The sequence below is a fragment of the Ostrea edulis genome, chromosome 4 (genome assembly GCF_947568905.1).
Source record: "Ostrea edulis chromosome 4, xbOstEdul1.1, whole genome shotgun sequence".
NCBI lineage: Eukaryota > Metazoa > Mollusca > Bivalvia > Ostreida > Ostreidae > Ostrea > Ostrea edulis.
Genome location: NC_079167.1, coordinates 44994221 through 45007577, shown reverse-complemented (window position 1 = coordinate 45007577; position 13357 = coordinate 44994221). Strand labels below are relative to the sequence as shown.

At 34.8% G+C, this 13357-nt stretch overlaps 1 long non-coding RNA gene across 1 annotated transcript; it reads left to right on the top strand.

Moving 5' to 3' along the window:
• Positions 1-7981: 7981 nt before the first annotated feature.
• Positions 7982-13116, top strand: LOC130054163 (uncharacterized). Its single transcript, XR_008802444.1, has 3 exons — positions 7982-8247; positions 10185-10307; positions 12298-13116. It is a non-coding gene; the product is annotated as an uncharacterized LOC130054163 (long non-coding RNA).
• The last annotated feature ends 241 nt before the right edge of the window (positions 13117-13357 follow it).

The following is a 13357-nucleotide window of genomic DNA, read 5'->3' as shown; positions in this document are numbered from 1 at the left end:
TGAAATTAGATCTTTGTCATCCGTATTTGAGCATTTGCACATTGCAGTTGCGAGTTACAGTAAAAAAAAATTGGTAATCCGTCCGATGATAGTTCGACATTCGAATTTGCTCATTCGTTTACTGCATTTCAACATTTGTTTGTTGTTTTACCATTATGACGACAGAGGACGCGCGCTACATCGAATCTTTTGGGGAAACAGACTATAGAATCATATTGGAGGACCAGTTTATGTGACATTCCCTCGGAGCTATTATTTTCCCGGCCTTTCGAAGTCCGAGGTAAATTATTTTATTTTGTGCAAGGAAGATATTTTGATAAGCAAATTCATACCATATTTTTACTATGAGTTTCATTCCTTCTTTTTATCATAAGTAGAGTTTCTTCTCCGACGATGTACTGATTAATAGAAAAATTCGATTATCTTGTAGCGGTCAGCCGGGTTCGATCGCCGGTGGCCAGATAGCTCAGTTGGTAGAGCACCTGACTAGAGAATTCAGGGGGCCCGGGTTTGAATCCCGGTCTGGCCCGTTGCATTTTCTCCCTTCCTGTTACATTTGGTACCGTAGACCAGCCCCTGGAACTGACAGGGGATAAAGATTCTGGGTTGATGATGTCTTCAGTTGTGAAGACATTTAAGGAGGGAGGGATGTAGCGGTCAGCCGGGTTCAGTGGCCAGTTAGCTCAGTTGGTAGAGCACCTGACTAAAGATTCAGGGGGCCCTTGTTCGAATCCCGGTCTGGTCCGTTGCATTTTCTCCCTTCCTGTTACAATCTAATCGAAATGGCCCCCGATTATAGATAATCTATTAAAATTTTTGATAATCGATTAATCAAAATATAACTTAAAGTAATTTATTCTCATGCTTTCTTCATTTATTTTCTGTGAATGTAACTAATTCATAAGTATTAATTTGATAAATGAATCCAATGATAAAAAATACATCAAAAATGCATTTCAGAAATCACCCCAAATTCTTTACCAATTCATTCTTCATTCAATAATAAACAAATTTAAGACTTGAAATTAATCGATTATTAATCAATTATAGTGCGTCCGATTATACTGATAATCAATCATGAAAAAATATTCCGATGGTTCATCACTACCAGGGCCGTAAATTACATGGAGGCGGAGGAGGCAGCTGCCTCCTCCAACTTTTGAGCCAGAAAAAATTAAAATTTAAAGTTCATTAGAATTTATGTTGTTTCCAATAACTAAGAACATGATACCTCCCTTAAAAAGCATTCCAAATCTTTCTTTTAGAATGAGTTAGTCAAGTAACATCTTAGAAGGCCCTAGAATCAAGGATTTTGCACGAAACGTGTTCAGTGTGCACAAAATGTGCTCAGCGTCTGGGCGGCCCCCAGACCCCCGCCTAATTTCCTGCCTCCTCCAAATTGAAGGTTAATTTACGGCCCTGACTACGACTGTTTAAAAGGTTGGACACAATTCCCTAACAGGGCAATTGTTACACTAAAAATGGAATTTTTACTCTTTTTTAGTGTAATTAACTGTATCATGGGATTTTCAGTTGTTTCCCCTCTATTCTCGTGTTTACTTTGAGTAAAAAATTAAGTGCAAGAATACTTCTACATCCTCTAAATATTTAGAGTCTAGGAAGCGTATATTTACATATATGTACAAGGACTCTATATGTGGCCAACAAGGTTTATAAATAACCTCTAACAGCTAGACTATGAAATAAAAAGATAATGTTTCTTTTTCTGCTTTAAACAGACAAAATGAGTGGTTTACAATAAAGAGGCTTGACAGAGGACAACTGGAACAATTCTTTGACAGGAGAAAAGTATCTCAAATTAAACTATATCAAAATACCCCCGGTAATGTTGATTAATGATACATTTTTAACAAAAATATAGGAGTTTTGGAATTTTGGTGTCTGAAATTGAGGTAGCTATCTTGTGGAGAGAAAAAGAAGGGGGTGATCAGATACGAAACAAGTGCTTGTGGAAATAATGTAAAATTCAAATCTAGGCCATGGCTCAGGCTACTGGTTTTATAGCCTGGCCTAGTAAAAATTATGGAAAAATAGCCCACTGGTCTATTACATAAAAACTTTAAATGTGTTACATTCATGGTTGGCTGTCATTTAATGAAAACAACTGGTAAATAATAACTGATTCACTTTGTTTACAAATATAAAACCCATAGGCGTCGGAACCGGGGGGACTAGGGAGGGGCTTAGCCCACCCCCACCCCCCACCCCTTCCACTTTTTTTGCAAAGATAGACATAATACACCCCCCCCCCCCCAACGTGTTTTAGAATTCTTACCCAATGTACATATTAACTATTTAATATTGTGAATTACGTATTTCAGTGACAGCAATGTAAAAATGGTGGGGAAGGGGCGCGAAAACGAAAATCAATCCCAATCAAAGCAAATATGTACAAGAGTTCTTGGTCTTGCACAAATAAATGTAACGTCCCTGGTGGTATATGGTTACTAAATGGCATACACTGTTTGTTTAAAGTAAACTCATGGAAAAAATCAGTCCAGTCATCTATATTGATGCTTACAACAATGTTCTACATCAAGTCTCTGATCAAACTACTTCAGCAGCACATTTTCAACGACTTTTGGCGCCAACCGGTTAATGTTGAGTGTGCTAGACACCCAAGTAGTCCCGAGTGTTAACTGGTCCTCCTATATGATTCTATAGTCTGTTTCCGAAAAGATACGATGTAGCGCACGCCCTCTGTCGTCATAAGGGTAGAACAATTTACAAATGTTGAATTGCGCAAATGCGAATGTCGAACTAACATCGGACGGATTACCAAAACACATTTGCCACAACTCGCATAGGCTTAACAAACTACAATGTGCAAATGCTCAACTACGGATGACGAAGATCCAATTTCAAATTTACATTAAATAAATAATGCATTCACTTGTTACACATCTACACAAACATATATTCCATTTACATCTTACGCAATTCAAATGACGAATATACCGTTATGCACTACAAATGTCAAGATAACGATTAACATTTTTCTATTTACATTGAACCGATGGCGCATTTAGGAACAACAAATACATAATTACAAAGATAGAATATTGAACCCTTTGGCTTTCCATATGTATAAGGACAATATTGCCGTTTTCTTAAAAAAACAAAACAAATTTGCTGCACTGTATACAAATTTCTAGTGCATGCTTTTTTGAGAACCTGCATTTTTTCCACAAAGATTTCTCGTGAAGCTAAATGCGATTGTACACACGAACAATGGTATTTCCACAATTTACAGGCCCCAAAACTTTGCAAAAGGGGATGCGTATTAAATATATTCGGTGAAATACGGTAAATCACCGTATATGTGATTATCTATATCTGACTGTAAAAAAACCATAACAAACTGAACGTGCGTTCCTCGTCTCACCCAGGTAGACTCCCGCAGAAATAGTCACATGGTTTAGGCTTTGACACACTTTCGAAGAGGCCTCGACGGGGAGTATGATCGGTCGTAATATAAAAAACAAATTCAAATATTTACTATGCTTTTCCAACCTAAGATAGCGAGATATTACTTTCTTCACTATGAAATATTTACTTACAAGTTATTTGTTTCATGTTTACGAATCTATTTTTGTAGTTGATATATTTATACACACGTACGTCACATGTTTAATAAAATAAGTACAATCGCCTGTTGCTTACATCGTGTATTCATGCGCACTATGTTTAGTTTCTTTAAACGTATTGAGGGGACTCATTTAAATTACATTGTTATAAGAATGTTAACATACATGTATGAAGCTGTTCAAAAAGCAAATGAACAATTTTCGAAGATCTTTGTGCACGGGGTTTATTTGCTGTCGGTGTAAGAATAAACAGAAAGTTTGTGATACGCGATAAATCCGCACGCCGTTGATAGCAAGGAGCATCTCGCTTCGCGAGCCGACTCAAAAATGACTTCAACGATTTGCATTTGAGTTGCTTCTATTCATATACGCTATCGATTATCAAAAGTTTTAATTTCTATATGAAATCATTTTTAATTTAGATGTATTGAATAATGAAAGCAACATCGAGAGAGAGAACATCGGTAATTATTGATTATAATATACATGTATGTATGTAATCCGAGATTCCTCTGACTCTTAACCCCGCTTTTATTTTGTGACTTCTGCGGGGGAGAGTCAGAGCGGACTCCATATTGAAAAGTGGGAATTCAGCGACACCAGCTGGTGTCGCTGCTTTACCTACCTCTTACAACTTTATTTCGCGGACCCATCTTCCAAGACGCGAGAATTCAGTTATTGGAAGATTATTCTACAAATACATCATGATTAATACGATGATATCGCCGTTTAAACGATGTAATTTTGTGTTTACATGTGCTGACGTCATGCGCAAAGAACTCAAATGGCGAGGCGGCGACCTAATTCAAGTGATGCTCCATTTGTCGGTGTTAGGGCCGTTTAAACGGCGATAGCATCGTATTAATCATGATCTATTTATAGATTTATCTTCCGTTAACTGAATTCTCACGTCTTGGAAGATAGATCCGCGAAATAAAGTTGTAAGAGGTAGGTAAAGCAGCGACACCAGCTGGTGTCGCTGAATTCCCACTTTTCAATATGGAGTCCGCTCTGACTCTCTCCCGCACATGTCAAATATAAAAGCGGGGGTAAGAGTCAGAGGAATCTCGGATTAGTATGTATGCAGATACAGGAAGTTTAAAAAGTTCAGTATAAATCTTGTACGTACAATTTCTTTGTGATTAATTATCCATCCCCTTTCATTCTAATAATTCTTTTTATTTCCCAATTTGTTTTCTTTACATATTAAATTTTACGGTTGGTCCGGTTAGGACTAATGAAGGAATGCCCCCCCCCCCTCCCCCCCCCCCCCCCCCCCCCCCCCCCCCCCCAATGGCGCCAATAAATGCAGTCTGAAATACAAGATATAAAATTAGCCATAGCTCATTCAATTCTCTTTCAATATAAATGACACTTTGGATATATATATTTACAGACATGAACTATCATCCTAGAGGTGTTTTTTGATAATACATTGGTGTTTTCGGTACTTTTATTGGTGTTTTCGGGAATTACCTGGTGTTTCCGGTAATTCCACGGACCCGACTGAAGTGCTTATTATTGATGAGGTATCCATGACCAGCAGTCGTGTACTAAACCAGGTCGAATTTGTTTGTCGCCAAATTCGGAAACCTAATCATATATTTGGTAACATTCAAATCATACTTTGTGGTGACTTTTACCAGTTACCCCCGGTTAGCAATGAGCTCCATGGTGACTTTGGGCACTTCTGTTTCGAATCATCTTGGTTTCTATCTTTGATTAAGCATCAGATAGCTCTATACATCATTCACAAACAAGAAGATGAACTGCTTGTAACAGCTATTAATAATTTAGAAAAGGGTTTACTTACAAATGAAACATCAGCTTTCCTTAATTCATTATCACGACCAATACCTAATGAGTGTGATGCTGTAATTTATTTGCAAGAAATTTGGACGCCGATCTGTACAATATGCAAAAATTACAACAACTGCCAGGCGTCATGGCATGTTTTGCATCCAATGATGAAGGGAGTCGGCATTATTTAAATAAGATTATAGCACCCAAACATCTTGCCATTAAAGAAATGTGTAGTGTAATGTTACTGACAAATCTTTCTGAAGTCCTTGTCAATGGTTTGATTGGTAAAGTAGTGAAAATAGGTCAGGATGATATAGAAGTTGTGTTCCCAGTGACCCCAAAACATTTGACAGTGTCCATTAAAAGATTTATGTTCACTACATATGATCCTGTTTCTAAGATGACTGTAGCAAAAAGGGACTCAGTTTCCTCTTAAACCCAGTTATGGTATTACTATACACAAAGCACAGGGTATGTCTTTAGATTCAGTTGTAGTACATTGTAATAACATTTCTTTCCCAGGACAATTGGGTGTTGCTGTTGGGCGAGCAATAAATGTGAATTCTCTTAGAGTTATTAATTTCAAACCATTTCCATGTAAACAACACCTGAGTAAAGTTTACTCTTTTCATGAAAACATTTCAGTTGGAGACATACATGATGATTTGTCCTGTTGTAGGGATATTGTAAACACAGGCACCATTTTGTGTGATGATACTGATAGTTCTTGTGATCAAAGTGATGAATGTGAATTTGTCTTTGATAATGATACAGAGTTCTCTGATGCTGAAACAATTATTCTTGAAGAAATTGATGAAATGTTTGATGAAAATGCCCATGATTAAATGTAAATCATGTTGTTCATGATATTTTGAAAGACACAGTCAATGAATACTGTGATACACCTAAGGAAAATGAGGCAAAACTTTTCCAGTCACTTGTGTGTTACAAACCAAATACTTTTCAACTTTGGTATGACAAGCAAATGGAAAAAATGCAAGAAATTTCAGTTGTAGTGTTTCCACATGTCGAATCTAAATTTACCAGCAAACATGAACAATTTTTATAAAGAGTTTAATATGTAACCTCAGGTGTCATTTACAGTTATACCAAATCAAAGAAATTTGGAGTCGAGAACCATGTCATGTCGTCTGTTATGTTTAACGTTCAGAAAAAATCTTAAATGATCTAGTGGATACTGTTCATTGTGAACCTCTACCTACAATTAAATGTGATGTAAGTAATGAAAGCATTTCATCTGGTGGAAGGGGTAAAATAAGATACATTGCTGGATACTGTGTGGAAAAATTAAAACACTTAGTTTCAACATCACTCAGAAATAAACTTTTCAACATGAAATTAATGGATGAGGTTCAAAATTTGCAAAGAAAAATGCATCTACTTGAGTCAGTATGTATATCAGAAACTGAGTTGGTTGCATGCACATCTGATGCAGGGAGTTTGGAAGAGACAAAAAGGAGACAAAACATCAGGGAGAGCTTGATCAATATTATCGACTCTGTGTTTGCCTTCTTTATGTAAAACTTATACGGTACCAATTTTGATGCACCAGATGCGCATTTCGACAAATAATGTCTCTTCAGTGATGCTCAACCGAAATGTTTGAAATCCGAAATACTATGAAGTTTTAGAGCTAAATATAGCCCAAAAAAGTGGAGCCAAATTCGTCCAAGGATAAGAGCTATGCATGAGGGAGATAATCCTTAATTTTGAAATGAATTTCTAAATTTTATAACAGCAATTAAATATACATCCGTATTTTCTGGTGCTCGATGAAAAATGTTGGAAATTCTTGAGTTATAAAACATTGTTAAGTTATGGTGAAAACCTTTTTCAAGAATTGAAGATGTGCATTCTTAATGACAAGGAATTGACTTTTGCTTGGGCAGGTGTATTTATAGACACACATCTTCCTTTGAATTCAAATGTAAATGATGGTAGTTCAACACAGGAGATAGTCCAGGATATTCTCATGGAGGAATTGAGAAAAATAGAAATTATTCTTGACCTGAAAACAGAAATATGTGAGCTATTTATGAAAGTGTGTGTGAGTCAATTCAGAAAAGACTACTTAACTTTTCTGAAAAAAGAAAAGGAAAAAGCTTTGAGAAAGAAAGTCATGGAAAAGTCTAAAAAGTGTGTTAAGAAGCTTGACATTGAATTCCTATTTTCAGATACAACTCAAAATAAATCTGCAAGTCATTATCGTTTAAAATCAGAACAATCAACAGATCCTAGTTTACTCACAAGTAATTTCACCAAAAACAATCTAATTCTAATTGGGAAAGGGTATGGACTTCAAATTCCTATTCGTTATAAGAAAGATGACATGGCTGCAATGATTCATCAGAAAATAATGGAAGTGAATGATATGCCATATCCAGAGAAGCTCAAAGAGCAAAATGACAATATGGAAGAGACATTACTCTCAACATCTTATCATTCAGAGGAAGAACAAATGAAGCAAAGTTCAGGTTTAAAGAGAGTTTTAGTGAGTACATGCACTAGGAAAGGAAAGGGTAGGGGAAAAGGGGAGTCAAAGAAAGTTAAGCACCCTGAAGATTCACTTGAGACTCAGGTGTGTAAATGTATACATGTACTTTGAATGATGTTGTAAAAGTCTATGCAAGTATTTATTTTTCTGAGCACATCAAAATATTTGTTAATGATGCATGAACATTGTATGCATGTTTGATATGTATCTTGATCCATCTATTTTCACTTTCAGAGTGATATACCTGTAAGGACTCCTTGTGAACATGATGACAATTAATGGTGCAGTTTGTCAATAGAGCAGAACGGCAATGCCACAATGGTATGACTGATATATATATATTTATCTCATACATGTGGTGTATATTGAAAGTGAGATAAAGCATTACCTTTATCACACGCCCGTTTGATAAAGCACTTCCGGTCCGAACTACTTTTGACACTGTCTCCGCTTGGATGACATATTTTCTGTGTTTATGCATATCTATGCATGAAATAAAGCGTAAAACTTATTATTTTGTATTTATTTAGAATTTCTTTTATAGCAAAATTAAAATGATGTTGTCCCCACTGACATATAATGCAAGTTATCGGCCACAAAAATGCCAACTCGGTCTGTAACTACTCAAAAATTACGATCAGAAAACAAAAATATGTGCACACTATTATCATCGACAAGGAATCGAGCGCCTACTGGAAAAGCCTAATCGAAAGTACCTCGACATGCTGCGGTACCAAGTATTCACAAGCACAGTCTCTTTTTTCTGGAGCATATTAAATATAACAAAGCTTTACTTACTAGGCTAGGCCTATTCAAAGTGCCTCAGGATTTCCTCTCGTCCTCAGATCCAATGAAACTACGTAATAAAATCCAAATGCACAAACGCTTCTACTTTTCATTGTAAACTGTTGAACATTCTAATAACGCTGCATCGATCGTTAATTCGTTATTACAATTGTTTATTTCAAAACGACGACGACATCAAACTTTTATCAGAAGGTCAGGCCTACGTCAAAAAATAAATACTCGGTCAATAGGTGTTACTTTAATGGAATGGCAAAACCATTATTAATTATAACTATAATCCCTTCTAAAACAATTTTCATCCATGGTTTCTTTTATGAAAATGCCCTTTTGTGCTGTATATTAATGGTTTATAAGCGCACTATTTTTTCCCGCGTAAGGTAGACAGATTAAGCACGACGTCTGAGCCACGGATTCAAAACAAATTCAATCAGCTGTTTCTACCATATTGGGGATCATCTCAAAATTAAGTGAAAAGAAGACGCATGAGATAAATAGAACATCTATAATTGCGTATTTTGATATTTGGTTTATCGAACTCGTTGATATGGTGTATTTATTCGCTCGGCAAGCCTCGCGAATAAATACACCATATCAACTCGTTGGATAAACCAAATATAAAAACACGCAATATAGATATCCTATATATATATATATATATATATATATATATATATATATATATGGATCAGCTCTTTGGACGAATAAGGCATGTCCTAATTCGCTCCACTTTTAACATTGATTGGCAAGCCTAAAGACCAAAAACATGTAGTCTGCGTTGTAAATACGTTTGTAGATTAGTGTAGTTGTAGTGCTAGATGTATTTATATGTAGTTTTTGTTATTATGCTCTTTTGATATTGACCACATTATGTAATTCTTTTCGTTTGTCCTGAAGAAGGGACAATTTGACAATCTGGTTGTTCGTGTCGTTGGTCATTTTAGTGCTTTGTATAATTTTTTGTAATTGACCTTGTATCCATGTTGTGGATCCGACACTCTGAGGTATCGGGTGTTGTTGGAACTTTAGTGCTTTTATATATATATATATATATATATAATCAGAATGGTATGATGTTTTATGCCCTGGGGAATGTAGTCTTAAGTCTGTCTGTAATGGCATAAAACTTTAACACTGGTCATGACTTTTGATTTGGTAATGATTAGACTTTCATATATAATTTAACATTTGTATTTGGTTAGTCCTTTTTTATTGACATCATATGTTTTGATCTTGTAACCTTAATTATGATGCTAACTGGTGCCATCATGTTATTACTAAATAACTACACTTTAATTTTCTTATGAATATCTCTTCCTTTCAACATGTCTGACAGTACATGTACAGTATATCAAAAACATAATCTGATGTCACTGTCATCTAACTTTCATATATAGTATTTCTTGTTTAAAACATGCATGATACAACTACTTTAACTTACCTCACTTTTTCAGTTTCTTATTGGATGGTGGCATGACCTGAAATGGCTCTGCAAAATTTCCCCAGAATTGGATTTCTTAGAGACTGTGGTTTGGCCAAGAACAATAGAATTGATAGTCCTAGAGTATGCAAGAAAGGTAGGATTTGTATTTGCTCCATTATACAAGGCTCGTTGGGCCACAGGTTTTTTATTTCTTGGTTTCGCAAAACGAATAGTGATTACCAAATACAAATCAATACGTTTGCGTTTCACGATTTTTTATTCGTAAAATTGAAAATGCATTTTATTTTTATTTTCGATTTGACATGTTGGGTAGAATCGGCGGAATTTAAAAAAAAAGTAGAAATTTGCATTTTATTTTTTTTCCGATTCCCCAGAAATTAGGATCCCGCCGACCCTAATTTCTGAGGAATCGGGAAAAAAATAAAATGCAAATTTCTACTGTTTTTTAAATTCCGCCGATTCTACCCAACATGTCAAATCGAAAATAAAAATAAAATGCATTTTCAATTTTACGAATAAAAAATCGTGAAACGCAAACGTATTGATTTGTATTTGGTAATCACTATTCGTTTTGCGAAATATCTTTATTCCGTATTTTTAAAAACCCTGTAAACAGATATGACCACTCACGATGACAGTAACGATACCTATATCGTTCTTGTCGACGAAACAGATGCCAGATGGCATTTCATCATGAAAAAAGGAATTGATAGAAATAAATATTTCTCATACAAATGGCAGTATTCTTGCTGCTAACATAACACAAAATGCAGTGCTATTTGGATGTTTAAAGATGAGAGGAAGGTACGGTTGTTAGCGACTTTACTAAACTGGATGTTCTATCGTTAAATTGATAATGTTCTACGGACATTAGAGAATTGACATTAGAGAATTGAATGTCCTGTTCCAGACTCATCTCATCTATTAGTAGTCCACCTTCATAGCCTTCTAGTGGTATATTTTTATTTTTTGTTTCAGTCAGCATCCAGCGGAACATCTCTTTATTAATCCTAAATTTAATAATTATTATAAATTACTATGATATAAAATCACATATCCTGCACCTTCTGATCCGATTTTTTTTTTTCAAATTCAACATTTTTGAAATTTTAAATAATTAAACATGACACCTTATGTATCTTGATACATGATTTCATTAATTTGTTTCTCAGACTAGACATTAGAAATACATGAATCTTTATCCTCCTAATTTATTGCACATGTCACAAAGAAACTTTGTTGTTTGAATATGAACCACTATAATTTATTATTTTAAAAGTTTTAAACATTACTCGTAATGTATAGTAAATAAAGGAAATACATGTATAGGATATAGTTGTGTTGTTGAGTAAATGTGTGTAGTGAGTGCAAATTAGGTTAATTCAGAAGGAAGGAGGATCAATTTTGAATAGATGAAAAGAAGCCCAGGTCACCATGATTCACCTAGATACTAAGGTAGAACACCATTTTCAAGTTTTATACACACACGTATATGACCTTTTTTGAATAGCATCCATTCTTGAATATTAGATGTATTAACATCTTGTATCAAGTTTTAGTGTATTGTCTTCTTATTTTGATTCATTCAAATTGGAGATGCAAAGTGTTTAGTATTCAAGTTTTAAATAGTGCATATGCAGCCTTTTTGTTTTATGGAAATAACACCTGATACTACCAATAAAACCACTGGTACTCTTTCATAGAAAAAAAAAACTTATTGTGAAAACTTTAACAAGTTTTAAATTTTCTTGTGATACATTTATGTCTTGCATGAGTGTGAACATTCAAGTAAAACTAATTCTTATATATTTTATGAGCTATGCACACATTTTAGATAAGGACATTGGACACTATTAGAATCTGAATATATATTGTACATGTTTTGGGAAGACTAGCATTTTTCTTCTGAATGAGAAATATTCAATATACATCCATTTCATTGCATCTTGTGATGGTGTCTAATGTATATTCAAATTGATATTCAATGTTATGAGACTCAGTGCCTGGGAATGCTGCTTTGTGTAACACTTGCATTCAGGTGTTTGATTAGTGTAGAGTTGAATGATACAAATAAAATTATAACAGCCTGAAGTTTGGTTAACGGCATTTTTGTAATATTGCAGAATCCGTGCAGAAGGACCATGAACCCACTAGACCGAAGTTCAGAGTACCCTCTTGGACTGCGGCTATATAATGTCAGACATATTCTGATAACTTCCTTAGATCATCGACGACCCTTCGGTTTTCTTTGTATGGCTTCTTTTTGTGAATTCAAAAAATGTTTAAGGTTTTCTGGACATTCTGGAATGACTTTATTCAAAATTGTGTTAAAGTCATTGTGGTCAGTGTCAGAAAGAATGACATAAGACTCGTCAACTGTTTCATTTTGTTCAGGTTGAGAGGGAAGCTCTTGTATCTTCTCTTCTTGTAACTGCCTACAGTTTACACAGGTGGAATTTACAGATGTGTAAGTCAACACAACAAGGCATGATTTAGAACGTAATACAGACTGTTGGCTATTATCATCACCGCATTTATTCCATACTTCCTTAAAGAAGTCATGATGTGTAGTCAAAGCGTCATCGTGATGCTGTATTCCCTTGCAATATTTAAACTTCTTTATAGCGGAAAAAACGCTGTGAATGCTAGACTGGGAAATGGAAGATTTATTGGAGAGACCAAGATTGGTGATGTTGATCTTCTTCTCACATAAAGATACAGACCAAATACAGTTTTTCTCAAATTTCACCTCTGCAATCAGTCTGTTTCCATTTAAAATATAGTCAGTAGGATATCCTACTTTAATTTCTGCTTCAGTTTCATTCATAATGAAGCAATGTTTTGTAATATATTGTGAAATTTCACACAGGTTTGATTTGATTTCCTCATTTTGAATAGTTTGCCAAGCAACACCCAAATAAACTCTTTCTTTCTTCTCCCAATTTGACTTCTGTCTTAATCTTTTACATTGGGCATTGGGAAATAATTTTTTCATCAAATTTCCAGTTGCCTTTGGTGAAAGGGAATTCCTCTGATTTATTTCATGCAAGAACATTTTTCCTGATTCCTCTTCACAAATGTTGTCAAGAAACCTGGAATATTTTTTTTTTTCATTTATCAATTTTTATAATAGGTCTAATATTGAAAATATTATTTGATTTATTATTTCTTTTTCTTTTTTTC